The sequence below is a fragment of the Lepisosteus oculatus genome, unplaced genomic scaffold (assembly GCF_040954835.1).
Source record: "Lepisosteus oculatus isolate fLepOcu1 unplaced genomic scaffold, fLepOcu1.hap2 HAP2_SCAFFOLD_70, whole genome shotgun sequence".
NCBI lineage: Eukaryota > Metazoa > Chordata > Actinopteri > Semionotiformes > Lepisosteidae > Lepisosteus > Lepisosteus oculatus.
The window spans coordinates 342,610-356,561 of NW_027168257.1; the positions used below are offsets into that span (position 1 = coordinate 342,610).

The window sequence follows — 13,952 nt, forward strand, 5'->3', positions numbered from 1 at the left end:
ACTTTGTAACTACTGCACGCACAGGAAGCAGAATAAATTCCTCTTTTCAAACTGTCAAAGGTTTGCTTTGCGAACATTGCAGGACATCGCACAATCTCTTTTGAACGGGGACAAACGATTTCTTATGGGGCACAGTAAGTACAGACGTTTAAAAAGCTCCACTCATGCCGACGATGCAGCATGAAGAAGCGCAACCTAACGTTTGCATTCCTAGCAAATTCCTTTTATTTTTTGATAAATAAAGACAGTCTTGTTTAACAAACAACACACACAACATTTTACATTGTCAATTCAATTCAAATCAATGTATTTCTATATAGCGCCTTTCACAACAAGGTTGTCCCAAGGCACTTAACAATGCAAGTTGTTAAGAGCCTTGTGTCTAATATGCCGCCTAGGTTACGTGCTGTCTCTTTGAGGCAAATGTTTAAATCCTCTGAGTTAAGTGCTGAAGTTATAGTAGTCCTATCAGTATTGTTGCCTCCGATCAACAGATCCTCATTTTTCTCAGAGTTGAGTAACAAAAAGTTTTCACACATCCAAGTATTTCCTTCCTTAATGCATTTAACTAAACTGATAATAGAAGAGTTGTCGTTTGGTGTAAACAAAATGTTTATTTGAGTGTCATCAGCATATGAATGAAAGTTCATATTATTTTTTCATATTATCCTACCTAGCAGCAGCATGTAGAGAGAGAGAGCAATATTGGTCCCAGCACTGATCTTCTGGTACCCCAAATTGAACTGGTGACATTGATGAAGCAGTACAATTATTAGATATTTGAACATAATGAAAACGATGAGTAAAATGTGAAGTAAACCACTGAAGGACGGTTCCAGATAAGCCAACCTCAAACTCAAGCCTGTGTAACAAAACAGAGAGGTCAACCGTGTCAAAGGCAGCTCTAAGATCTAGAAGCACAAGCACTGTTGCATTCCCCGCATCAGTAGCTAAGAGAATATCATTTACGACTCTTGTTAATGCAGTTTCAGAAACCAGACTGAAATTTCTCAAGTATATTATTTGAATCCAGATACGATTGACGTTGGGCAACAACTATTCTCCCAAGACTTTTAGATTGAAATGGGACCTTTGAGACAGGCCTGTAGTTGTTAAGAACTTGTGGATCCAAATTTGACTTCTTAAGGAGCGGTCTAACAACCGCTACCTTAAATTGATCAGGTACAACGCCTGACGCAAGCGATGCATTCATCATACTAATTATAGGTCCTGCCAGTCCTTCGAGGGAATCTTTGACTAGCTGAGTGGGTATGGGATCTAGCGAACAGGTGGTTGACTTTGTCTTACGTCTGTGTTCATGAGTCCACCATAAGAAGAAATCTGAACAGGAGTGGTGATCATGCGAGGTCACCATGGAGGAAACCACTGCTCTCCCCCCCAAAAAAACCACCACTGCCCCTCTCAAGTTTGCTAAAGACCACATGGATGTTCCTCAGCAACTCCTGGAACAATGTTCTGTGGACAGACGTGACAAAAGTTGAACTTGTTGGTAAATGTGCACAGCGTTATGTTTGGAGATAACAAAACACTGCATACCAACTCCAAAACCTCATCCCACCTGGGAAGCATGGCGGAGGCTGTACGGCTTGCAATCATCGAGGGACCGATGAATTCCAAGATGTATCAGGAAATTCTACAGCAGAATGTCAGGGTGTCTGCCTGTGATCTAAAACTCGAAAGACGCTGGGTCATGCAGCATGACAAAAACAAAGGAGTACATCAACAACAGAGTGGCTGAAACAGAAGAAATTCCGTATTTTGGGATGGCCAAGTAAGAGTCCTGACCCCAATCCCATTGAAGTGCTGTGGCGTGATCTGAAGCAGGCCGTTCAGCGCAAGACATCCCAAAAATATACATGAACTGAAACAGTTTTTCATAGAGGAATAGGCCATAATACCTCCTAACCGCTGCTCAGGTCTGACCAGCCGCTACTGAAAGTGGGGATTGAGGTTTTTGTCATAAAGGAGGTTCCACTAGCTCCTTAATATAAGGGTTCACGTACTTTTTCCATCAATGACCTTGATTGTTTAAACCATTTGGTCAATAAAGAAACAGCAATGTCAAATGTTGGGCGTGTGTTGTTTGTGAAATCAGACTCTCTTTATTAATTATTATGACTTAGATAAAGATAAGATCACATGTTAGGAGCCATTCATGCAGAAATCCACATCATTCCGAAGGGCTGTTTACAAAAGTTTTTCTCCCAACTGTATGTGAGAGAAAAGCAGAGACGCTCACTGAGTAAGGTGGGGTTGCAGCTTTGCAAATCACAAGGACATTTGTACGCTCAAAATGGGACAGGAGCACCCCAGATAGGGCTCGAACCCACAATCCCTGGCTTAGGAGGCCAGTGCCTTATCCATTAGGCCACTGGGACACACTGGGTTGGGTCGATCACGCTGATGAAGAGCCAGTTTTTTTTTTTCCTTTGCTTTTTCAAAGGGATCCCCAAAATTAGGAAAGTTAGGCAGCAGAAGGTTTACTGTGACCTGAGAAGGACCGGCATCCAATCACGGTGGTACACACACACACGCTCTCACTCATCTGAGCTACACGGCTACCAAGATGATCTCAGGTGCGCCGAGCTGGTACGGAACATATTGAACTGATCGACGGCGAATTGTCTCTCAGACAGGCTTTTCACCTCTGAGCTCCCTGACTGACAGTAATCAGCTAGGTAGTGAAACAGTCAGCTGCTTCTAAGCCTTAAACAGCTGCATCTCGGCGCTTCCACAGAGAGATGATTTGAAAGCCAAACATCGCCCACTGGGAACACCTTACTATCACTAGTTTAAGAGACTCTTAAGGTCTTGCAGAGGTGCCTGTCTAATAGCATGCGCTTTGCAAGCTATAGGTGTTTAGGCTGAGGCAGAATGCCTGTTAACAAAATGTTTTTCTAAAGGGGCCCCGCACTCTTTTCCAAGCAATGGTCACCATCCCCACCGAGTGTCACAATGTAGTCATGTCCTAGGACATCACCTGTTAGTCTCCATTTGTCTGCCACCAACACTTTAGGTTACGGGGTCACAACCGCACCCCGGAGACCAGAGGAGCCGTTGGCGTTCTGGCGGCGCAGATTGGGCTGAAGGTGGGGTGCTTGAATCTCGCTGTTGGAGGCCGTCTGAAACTGACCCAAGCCTTTCCCTTGAATTAAATGTAAATAAGAAATGAACCCCAGATGCACATGGAATCAATCACGTGTTTCCTTTGAGCCGTTTCAGAGACTGCTCCAGAGTTTACCTTGCACAGATGCGCAAAGATTAATGATGGGGGTGCACGCTTCCAGGCGTCTTACAACTGTAGGGACTGATTAGAGACAATTCGTAGCTTGTGCTCATTTCCCTCTATTCCCCGTGTTGCAGTGGTAGGATGACGTAAATTCCTGCTTCGACACGTAACGGGATTATAATCAAGTGCAGGAGCTGAGGGCTTTAGTTTTGTTTCGTTTTCCATGGCGTTCGTAAGCGTGCAAATCAAAGGCAATTCCTGCGTCTAACACGAATGTAAATGCTTTTGAAAGTGCAGTGTGGTGCAGCTTGTAAAATCCTTGTCCACATTTGTGGTTTGTTGATGTTTTTTCTGTCTGCCAAAGTTGCATTTTGACATCCGGACTGGGGGACTTTATCATTTGAACGTGAAGCCAGCCTTAAACCCTCTGAGGCGTGTCTGTCTGCCGGCACGAATCTTGTGAAAGGTATTTTTTTTAACGGAGAGCAACTTTAAAAAGGTTTCCGCAGCCACCTCGCACTCCGTGTTAGATTATAGGAGGAATGCGGCAGCAGCGAGCTCGCTTTTGTCATGGCCGAGTGGTTAAGGCGATGGACTCGAAATGCGTTGGGGACTTCCCGCGCAGGTTCGGAACTTGCCGACTCCTGCGTCTGCCGCACGTCGCCTTGTGCCTGCGCGGCAAAGGCAAAGTGCCGCTTCTCCTTTCCCGGTACTATAAAAACGCTAAATCGCTTGGACCCGCTGCCATGGAAAGCAGTTCTTCAGATTACCATACATTCTGCGTTCGCACCTCTGGTGCTCTACTTATGCCTTTGAAAACCTAATGAATAAAGCTGAAAGAACCGACACGATATGTAGGTGCTGGTAAAGCACGCAGTAAAGAACTGTTAACAGCAAGGGTTTCAGTGGGTTAACTGAGGAGAAGGCGTGATCGCTAATTGTTGACTTTTTATTTGGTGTTAGAAACACTCTTACTGTGCATGACGTGCAACAAATGTAGCCACAGAAATTGCATCACGCTTTCATGTATGCTATTGCAGACACCAACGTTGCCTAGATAGAAAACCGAAATAGCCGTGGGTTTGCTTGCTGGTCTGAAGGATCTGTCTTCGAATCTCTATCATTTGTCAATGGAAGTAAAAGGCGCTGCAATCTCATACGTTCAGAATCAAACCCGCAGCTGTTGTTCGACTTTATTTCTTGACTAATTACAACTGAGTGTCGCATGAGCAGTTACATAAACTTGTCTGGTATATTTGAACACAAATGCCGTTCTTCAATTAAAACTAACAGTACATTGTCAGGGACATTCAGTTCTATACAAACAAGAGACAGACAAGAGAATATTTCTACCGTTCATGTGGACTACGTTTTGACTTACTGATCGGAATAATTGAAAGGTTCGGGCTCATAGCCGATGCAGTGCGTGCTAATTAGAACAACAGCAACGCTGAGCTCTCAGCACCGTACTGAGCCCAGGTGTTTTTCTAAAGCTGTCAGGTGCAGTTCATTTACATGAAGGAAATCTCTTACTGGGTACGATTACAACGCAGTAAGTAGCACAGACTACTTAGGGAGTAGCCCGATGCGTTTAAAAACGACCTGAGCCACGCAGGAGTCGAACCTGCAATCTCCTGATTCGTAGTCAGACGCGTTATCCATTGCGCCACTGGCCCTGGTGTGACACTGCAGGACTGTAACCCAGTGAGATCAGCACTGCAACTAGTAAAATATTACCCCCGGTCCATTCTTTTCCAAAAGTGAGAAACACCTGTTTTCTACATTTTGTCTGTTTTAAAACCATATCTCTTTAAACCAAACCAAGAGTTTGTCTTTTGCACTGATATTCTGATTCATTTCGATTTCAAAGAAAAAAAAACATCTTCCAAAGCATCATAAAATTGTCCATTCTTCCAGACTCTACTTCTCTCTTGTAGTAGTACAGGAGACCTTTCCAGGTGAGCAGATCACAGAGTCCGAAATATGCTTCCTCCATCAAGCAAAGTACCTGAACATGACTCTGTCTTCATAAAAGCGCCCCTGTAATAAAGAAATTAAATCCAAAATCAAGAGGGCAGTTGCCTACTGAAGTTCAAGAAGTCATCAATTTTAACCTAGCAACACATTAAAGGCTGCATCTATACAAGTACGATTCTAGAAATGCTCACCAGATTACGTTTTAAGAAGGAACTGCACCTCAGGTTCCGCCGAGATCTTAACTTGGATGGCAGGATTCAGAGTCCGGAGTGCGGACTGATGGCGCACGGAGGGTCCACATACTGTGGATCCCTCAGTTTTCTTCCACGTGTTTAAACCGAAAACGTGTGACTCCCCTGTCCCCGTGACCTCATTGCTCTGCTCTCGCCTCTGTGCAGCTGAGCCCGACTCATGGTAAAGTGGAAAAAAATATGCCCTCAACGTGGGATTTACTCTGGATCGAGTATAGATGTCACCTTTTTATCGTTGAACAGGATGTATGTGATGTGGCTACTAGGTTCAATTTTGTATCCTTTTAAAAGATTAAGGACTGGGGTGAGCGAGATTTACCACCCTTTCAGCTAAGAACCCGACGTGAGCACCGTTTAAGCTGCATAGACTCGGTCGTTTAACTCTTCTCCATTAGCAGGGTTAAGGTTAAAGAAAAAAAACATTGCTGACTTCTTTTTTTTTGCCAGCCGCTAGCGCTGATTAGCAATGTTTGTATTTCATGTTTTGCAAGTTTCATCCATTTTAAGAAAAACAAGTCGCGTTAAAGACAGGAAATGAATACTTGCATTTAATTAAGTCTAGCCGTAGGCGGTTGTCTGTAAGGACCAGTTCTGTTCAAGAAGACAGAACAAAGAAGGCACCACTGGGATTCGGACCCAGCATCTCTTGTTTAAGAGACAAGCGCTTTAACCAACTAAGCCACGGCGCTCTGGGAGTGTTGTCCTTTTGCAGCCACTTGGACACACCACTCAGACACATCTGCATTCGGTGTGTGCTCCGCCTGCTCGCTGAGCAAGTTGCCACCTTTACATACAATAGCAACATCGACACCAAGAGAAAGGATGACAAATGGCTTTTATCTGGAACTTTTCATGTCCAAGGAGCTCAATGTGCTTTCTGTGTACAACAGGGCCACTGAACTCCACACTGGCCACTGAACCACAGCAGTGGCTTGCTGGCTTGACATCTCCCAAGGAAAATGTTGAAATCGCATGTGGAACAGGAAAAGGACCCTCGAGTACGAGGGAAAAAAAATGAAAAAGATCATCTGGAGCGCGCCAACTCATGTCTGGACAGCCCAGTTTCATCGACGAGGTGGCCGAGTGGTTAAGGCGATGGACTGCTAATCCATTGTACTCTGCATGCATGGGTTCGAATCCTATCCTCGTCGTTCTCTACGTCTGACACGTGTGCCCGTTCGACGTTGGCCCTCCTTTTGTTTGCTCCAGTACTAGAGCCTTACATTTTCTAGCGGTGGCTGAACATGGTATAGAAGGCTAACGTCGGTATCGAACAGTGGCAGTAACAGTATTTACGTGCCGCTGCTGCCAAGGGAGAAAGCGATTTTTGACAGTCTCTCGAGAGACTGCGCTAGGTGTTTAGGGATAGACTTTGTCAGTTCCCCCTGGGATGATGGCCTCTCAAATAGTTTGTGATTCCTCTAGACGTTTATACAGTAGAAGCCTGCTTCGTGGCTTAAATCCAAGCTAAGGAAACGAGTTAGAGGTCTGATGCAGAACTGCGTATTCAATGAAGGGGAATACTACAGTACATTGCACTGTATGTGTGAGGAAAGCTGCCCCCTTCTGTTCCTTGTCGACCGAACAGAGGACTGTAAAGGATACCGCCAAGAAACTTTAGGATGATGGTTGGAATCCAGCTCCAAAGAAGCCCCTTTGGGTGTTATGTCATCAAAAAGTAAGAACAGAGAATCTCCCTTTGATCAAAAGCGCAACAGAACTGTTTTCCGTGGAGCAGGTTTCAGACCTGTAGACCTGTTTTATTTGTAGGGCAGGGCGCATTCCCAAACGCGAATCTCCTGTTTTAGAAATGCTTTGGGCGGCGTGAAGTGAAAATAAGAAGTGGGCTCCAGATGCACATGGAAGCAATCAAGTGTTTCATCCGAGCTGTTTCAAAGACTGCTCAACAGCTTTCCTTTCACAGAGGCCCAACGATTAATGATGGGGGTGCACCCTTCAATGTGCCTTACGACTCTAGGGAGTGATTGAGACGATTCGTAGCGTGTGTTCATTTCCCTCTATTCCCCGTGTTGCAGTGGTAGGATGACGTAAATTCCTGCTTCGACACGTAACGGCATTATAATCAAGTGCAGGAGCTGAGGGCTTTTGTTTTGTTTCGTTTTCCATGGCGTTCGTAAGCGCGCAAAACAAAGACAATTCCTGCGTCTAACACGAATGTAAATGCTTTTGAAAGTGCAGTGTGGTGCAGCTTGTAAAATCCTTGTCCACATTTGTGGTTTGTTGATGTTTTTTCTGTCTGCCAAAGTTGCATTTTGACATCCGGACGGGGAGACTTTATCATTTGAACGTGAAGCCAGCCTTAAACCCTCTGAGGCGTGTCTGTCTGCCGGCATGTATCTTGTGAAAGGTATTTTTTTTTTAACGGAGAGCGACTTTAAAAAAGTTTCCGCAGCCACCTCGCACTCCGTGTTAGATTATAGGAGGAATGCGGCAGCGGCGAGCTCGCTGTAGTCGTGGCCGAGTAGTTAAGGCGATGGATTTGAAATCCATTGGGGACTCCCCCCTCATGTTCGAATCCTACCGACTATGGCGTCTGCCGCACGTCGCCTTGTGCCTGTGCGGCAAAGGCGAAGTGCCGCTTCTCCTTTCCTGGTACTATAAAAATGCTACATCGCTTGGTCCTGTTTCCATGGAAAGCAGTTCTTCAGGTAATTCTACTCTCTTACCAAAGCTGTTAGGTTCCTTTCCGTGGTGAGAGGGGTTGTCATGCAACGCTGCCACATAGTGCCGACAGACAAGTGTGTTGCAGGAGAAGAGAAAAGTGTTTGAAGATTTAAGAGTGTCTTAGGTGGAGCCAAAATCAAGTGTCACAAATGCAAGTGGGAAGATTTCCAATGTTTAATATGGTCAAAATAAGCGGAAGTTATCTGCCGGTCCGGCACAGTCTGCCATGCTTTTGTCATATACTGTAAAGTGGTGTCGAACTGGGTGTCGAACTGGAGCCTCACCATTTGCATATGTGTGTGCGTTGTTAGTTGTTCTGACGATTGATTTTCTAAAAGCCCCAACGAACAACCTCGTGTTTATTGCTACAATTAATAATTGTCTCAGTAAACCCATCAAACCTCTACATTTAATGGCGTCCCTGGGCGGGCGAGTTTAGAATGAAATGAGAATCAATCGCACAGAATAACTGATGTTATACAGATATACATCGAGTGTCACATTAAATGACAAAAATGAAGAGAGTTAAAGTAGCTGGAGAGGTTTTCTTACAACTTTTGAGCTGACACAGTTTTGGAAAATGTTTCCTTCACGCTGCACTGTACAACATAGGCAGCCAAGAGTCTCCAAAACAAAACAGAATTGACAGATAGGAGAAAATTCCCACTCGTCCTGAAGTTCCCAAAATCCAGCACTGAGCATAAACAAAGTGTCTAAGTAGCGTGGGAATGCTAACCCTAACCCTAGCTGGAGTTTGAGCAATCCAGCACTGAGCATAAAAAGATGAGTCAAAGTAACATCTAATCGGATTTGTTTCCTTAGAGCTGGTTCAGAGTTTGCTCAAGAGTTTACCTTTCACAGATGGGCAAAGCAGAAAGTTGGGGGTGCACGCTTCAAGGCGCCTTACAGCTGTAGGGAGTGATTCGAGACAATTCGTGGCGTGTGCTCGTTCCCATATACCGTACGCCCGGGGTGCAGTGCTAGGATGACGTACAATACCGCTTGGGCACGTAACGGCGATATATGCAAGTGCGGGACGTGAGGGTTTTCGTTTGTTCGTTTTGTTTTGCTCTGCTTTGCTTTGTTTCGTGGTCAAGAGGCGTAAGGTAAGTCGTAATCCAGGGAGAACACTGGTGGCAAACAGTCCGAGGTGAGAGGCGAGGTCCAAAGTCAAAAAGGCAGAAGGGGAGTCCAATATCCAGAATAAACGAGGTAATGGAAAAAACGCCAGGTAGAGCTCTCAAGGAATAGACTCAATACCGAGCAGCGGGAAGCAGGTAAAGATGGTAAAAATAGCACTGCGTACCGCACGGTGGAGTGTGTGCAGGTGGGTTAACTCGTGCGGCAGCGTTTGTTAATAATCACCCACTGCTGGTGCTGATTAGATCGCTTAAGAGTTGGTCTTAACTGCCTGGCGGTCATGACAAGCTCCTCTTTAAGCTGTGGTTTAGTTTTGCAATCATGTGTTTCTAGAGCAGTTATTTATGGGGGTGGGTGGGTCTTTCACAGAGGCTCAGGACAAATCCCCCGCATGAAAGTCTACTGTGTGCGTTCAGACAGTCACAGGTCAAGAGCCAGGCAGGAGGACAATGGACAGAAGAGCCAACGAGCTAAAAATAAAAGAACGAATATGAAAAAGCCACCATCTTTTTCTTTTTGACATTTTCCGACATTCATGCAAGCCAAGACAAAGTTGCTCGTAGCTACTTGTGGATTCAAATACTCTATCGAGTGCTTTGATGAGTTTTTGCAATTTGATTTGTCATCCTGTCAGCCTGTTTCTGTTTTTTTTTTCAATCTAGTGATGGAAAGTAAGAGGGAAATGATGGAGCAATCAATAACCGCTCCGGAAAAATGGCAGAAAGAAATGGCCCGTCACTTAGGACATTTGTGAAGCAGAGGAGTGACATCACCACAAAGGCGACTTATTCTGCTGATCGTTTTGGTGAATAATCATTGAGGCGCGTTAAGAGAAAGGTAGCTGCGTCAGCATGCTTAGGCTGCAAAGGATAAAGCAAAGGTTTACTCCATGCTGAAAAGAGAAAAAAATTAGCACAACGTTTCGGCTGTGGAGCCTTCTGCGCCATCTTCTTTAGCGATGGTGATGATGTTTACATTGGAAAAACTGAGACACGCATACCAGAGAAGCTCGAACCACCAACCTTTCAGTTAACAGCCAAATGCACTAACCGATTGCTCCACAGAGACTGACAGCCTTTTGTGCTCCCTACATTTGCAGGTTTATGGTCAAAGAAAACAGTCGTTTGCGCTTCTTGTAGCCAGCAATATTTTTTCACTGACAACCAAGAAATTGATTTCATCTTTCACAAAATGTATGGATTTCTTCAAAAACAAGTTATTCCAGAAAGGAAATGAATTCTTGCATTAAACTGAACCAAGCTGTACATGTTTGTCTGAAATGATACATTTGGCACAACAAGACACGGAGAGAGGCACAGCTGGTATTCAGACCCAGGATCGCCTGCTTACTAGGCAGGCACTTTAACCCACTAGGGAGCACCGCACTTTTACAGACACTTGGACATATCTGCGCTCGGTGTGCACTTAACATAATCTCTGAGCCCGTTGCCTCTTTCCCATTTAATAGCAGAACTGACGCCAAGAGAAATGATGAGAAATGGCATTTATCTGGCACTTCTCATGTCCAAGGAGCTCAATGCCCTTGACACCTCCCCAAGGCGACAGAGCTGTGCATTCTTTGGCGACAACATTTTTTCTTTTGTTTTATTTCTATACTTATTGATAGAAGAAAAACGATATGTCATGTACTGTAAGGGAAATGTCTCTTTTCATGGGGAAAGCTAGCACCAGCAAATGTTGTGTTTAGAAGAAGTGATTTAACATGACACGTGACCTAACATACCAGAGCAAAAGCTCACCCAGCAAGCCCTGCTTTACTTCTACAGGAGAGAAGTAGAGTCTGCAAGATGTTCAGCTGGGTAGCTATGTCAGCATGCCTCGGCTGCAAAGGAACAAGTAATAGGTTTATTGCATGCTGAAAAGAGAAGAAAGGAACCACAACGTTTCGGCCATGAGGTCTTCTCACACCTGAAGAAGCCTCACACCTGTAAAAGGTTCCATGGTTTTCTTTCTTCTCTTTTCAACATGGAATACACCTATTGTCTGCAAGATGTGACAATTTCACGGTGTTTTGGAAGAAAACCTTTTTTCTTTGAATTCAAAATCAATCGGAATTTCAGCACGACACATCAACACTTTTTCTGTTTTAAGGAGATGATATTTTAAACCTGATAAAAATAGTAGGAAACACAAGTTTCTTGCTGTGAAAATTTAGATGGGGAAGTGTACTACTGGTAGCAGTGTAGAGCTCTCTGTGGTGGAGTGCAAGCGCATGTTCTATGGGCCAGTGGCGTAATGGATAATGCGTCTGATTTCGGATCAGAAGATTGTAGGGTCGAGTCCTGCCTGGCTCGTGAGGCTTTTAAACCTCTCAGGTTCCTCGGTAACAGGTTGCCGTCATGTATATGAACTATAGAAAAGCATTTGCTACAACCCGTAAATTAGCACGCAAGTGTGGGCTAGTTAACACAGAACTGTATGGAGATCATCTCCAGCTCCGAGCTCAATTGAAATCAGCTGAATTTGTGCTCAGTAGGGTTGGGAGGACTCAGCATTGCTATTGTTCTAATTGGCATGAACTGCAGGGGATCTGAATCAGAACATGTCAGTTAGTTCGATCATTGCGTCAATATGTAGGCCACGTTAATATAGAATTATTACTTTGTCTGTCTCGTCTTTGTATATAGCTGAATGTCCCTGACAATTTCATGTTAGTTTTTAAGAACGACATTGGTGCTAATATATACATATATAGCATATAAGGAACACGTAAAAGTTGAGTCCATGCTGAAAAGATAAGAAAACCGCCACAAGGTTTCATCTTGGAATAAATCTTTACTTGTTGTTTTGCAGCCTACCCATTCTGACCTAACTCCTCCCTTGAAATTCCCTAACAGATAAGGGTACGTAACGGCTCATGCGATGCTCAGTTGCAATTTGTCCCAAAACAAACAAGAACAGCAGCTGAGGGTTTGAGTTTGAACATGCACTGTATTAAAGCAGCTTTTATTTCCATTGATAAATGCTAGATATTCCTACAGAGATTCTCCAGGTGAGTAAGCGATTCCTGTTTCTGTTTCTATTTCTGTTTCATATATATATACAGTATATATATATGTTACATGTGTCTCTGCAATAGTATAAATGTGTTATACACTATCAGGGGCTGCTTTTTTGTGCACCTCATCTACAACAAGGGGTTTTTTTTCATTTATGTTTGTGGACCTTCACCATTTGAGGAAGTGAGTTAGATAAGAAAGTTACAGGTATGGTGAGCAATGACTGACAAAGGCACGTACTGCGTATTCCTTACAGAAGTGTAAGCAATTTGTTCTAAAAAACACCGACTAAAGTCCAACATCGTTAGCAATCTTATTACTTAAACAGAATTAACATCAATAAACTGTAAGGTGCTGGTACATGCGAGTAGATTTGATCTTCTATTAAACAAAAATGCAATTACAGCTCTAAAAAGGTCAACCTAGACTTCTGTAACAGATCTGTTCAGGTCATCGCTGTTCCTCTGACCTTGTGAGTCTTTGGAATTTTAAAAGTGTATTTTGCTTGCCTTTCATGTGGTCTGTGTACAAGTCACTGTGGCGTATGCGGTCCTACACAGCCTTGCTATAGACGTGACGAGCCTCCGCTATGTTGCAATGGAGAACAGGTTCAGTACGGAGCTGCCGAGAAAATTCAGCTGGAAAGCTCGTTGCAGAAAAGCATCGGTATCTGTGTCCAGCGGCAAAGCGTCCTTCGTGGGTGCTGAAGAATCGATTTCACAGGCTGCGGGTCCAGGCGATTTAGAGTGTTAAAGGTCCCAGCGAAAACGAAACGGCACTGGTCCTTTTACACGCACACACGCAACCAAATGCAAAGGACACCGTAGTCGGCAGGATTTGAACCTGCGCGGGGAGACCCCAACGGATTTCAAGTCCGTCACCTTAACCACTCGGCCACGACTACAGCGAGCGCCGCGGCCGCTGCCTTCTTGCTACAATCGAACAGGGAGTGCGAGGCGGCGGTGGAGGCAACTTTTTTCAAGTTCGCTCTCCGTTTAAGAAACCTTTTACGCCATACGTGCAAGCACACACACACACCTCAGAGGACTTAAGGGTGGCTTCAAGTTGGAATGATAAAGTCTCCCCGTTCGGACATGAAAACAGAACGTTCTTAGACAGAAAGCAATCAACAACGGAGACATGTGGACGACGATTTCAGTCACTGCACTTTGAATAGCATTTTTAGTCCAGTTACAGGAGATGCACCAATGGCCCTTGACCTACGCTCTTACCAATGCCTTGAACATTCAAACAAAACAGCCCTCAAGTCCTGCGGTTTAATATAACGCTGTTACGTGTCGAGGCAGTATTTGACTCTGTCCTACCGTTGAGACACGGGGCGTATATGGAAACGAACACATGCTACGTCTCTAATCGGTCCCTACAGTTGGAAGGCTCCTTGAAGCGTGCACCCCCATCATTCATCTTTGCGCATCTGTGAAAGGTAGACTCTTGAGCAATGTTTGAGCCAGCTCTAAGGCAACTAGTGCTATTGGACAGACACCTCTGGAAGATCCTAAGAGTCTCTTAACACCACTTCCAGCAGCAAGCTTAATTGTTCGCTGGAGGTCTCCCACCCAGGTACTGACCAGGCAAAGAATCACCAGTACATTGAATGTGGAAGTTAAT

General features: G+C 44.5%; 3 non-coding genes across 3 annotated transcripts; all 3 read right to left on the minus strand.

The window, feature by feature from the left end:
• Nucleotides 1-2,326: 2,326 nt before the first annotated feature.
• Nucleotides 2,327-2,399, minus strand: trnar-ccu (transfer RNA arginine (anticodon CCU)). The gene has a single exon. It is a non-coding gene; the product is annotated as a tRNA-Arg (tRNA).
• A 2,454-nt stretch (nt 2,400-4,853) lies between these two features.
• On the minus strand, nt 4,854-4,926 carry trnar-acg (transfer RNA arginine (anticodon ACG)). Its single transcript has one exon. It is a non-coding gene; the product is annotated as a tRNA-Arg (tRNA).
• Nucleotides 4,927-13,145: 8,219 nt separating this feature from the next.
• On the minus strand, nt 13,146-13,227 carry trnas-uga (transfer RNA serine (anticodon UGA)). The gene has a single exon. It is a non-coding gene; the product is annotated as a tRNA-Ser (tRNA).
• Nucleotides 13,228-13,952: the final 725 nt, after the last annotated feature.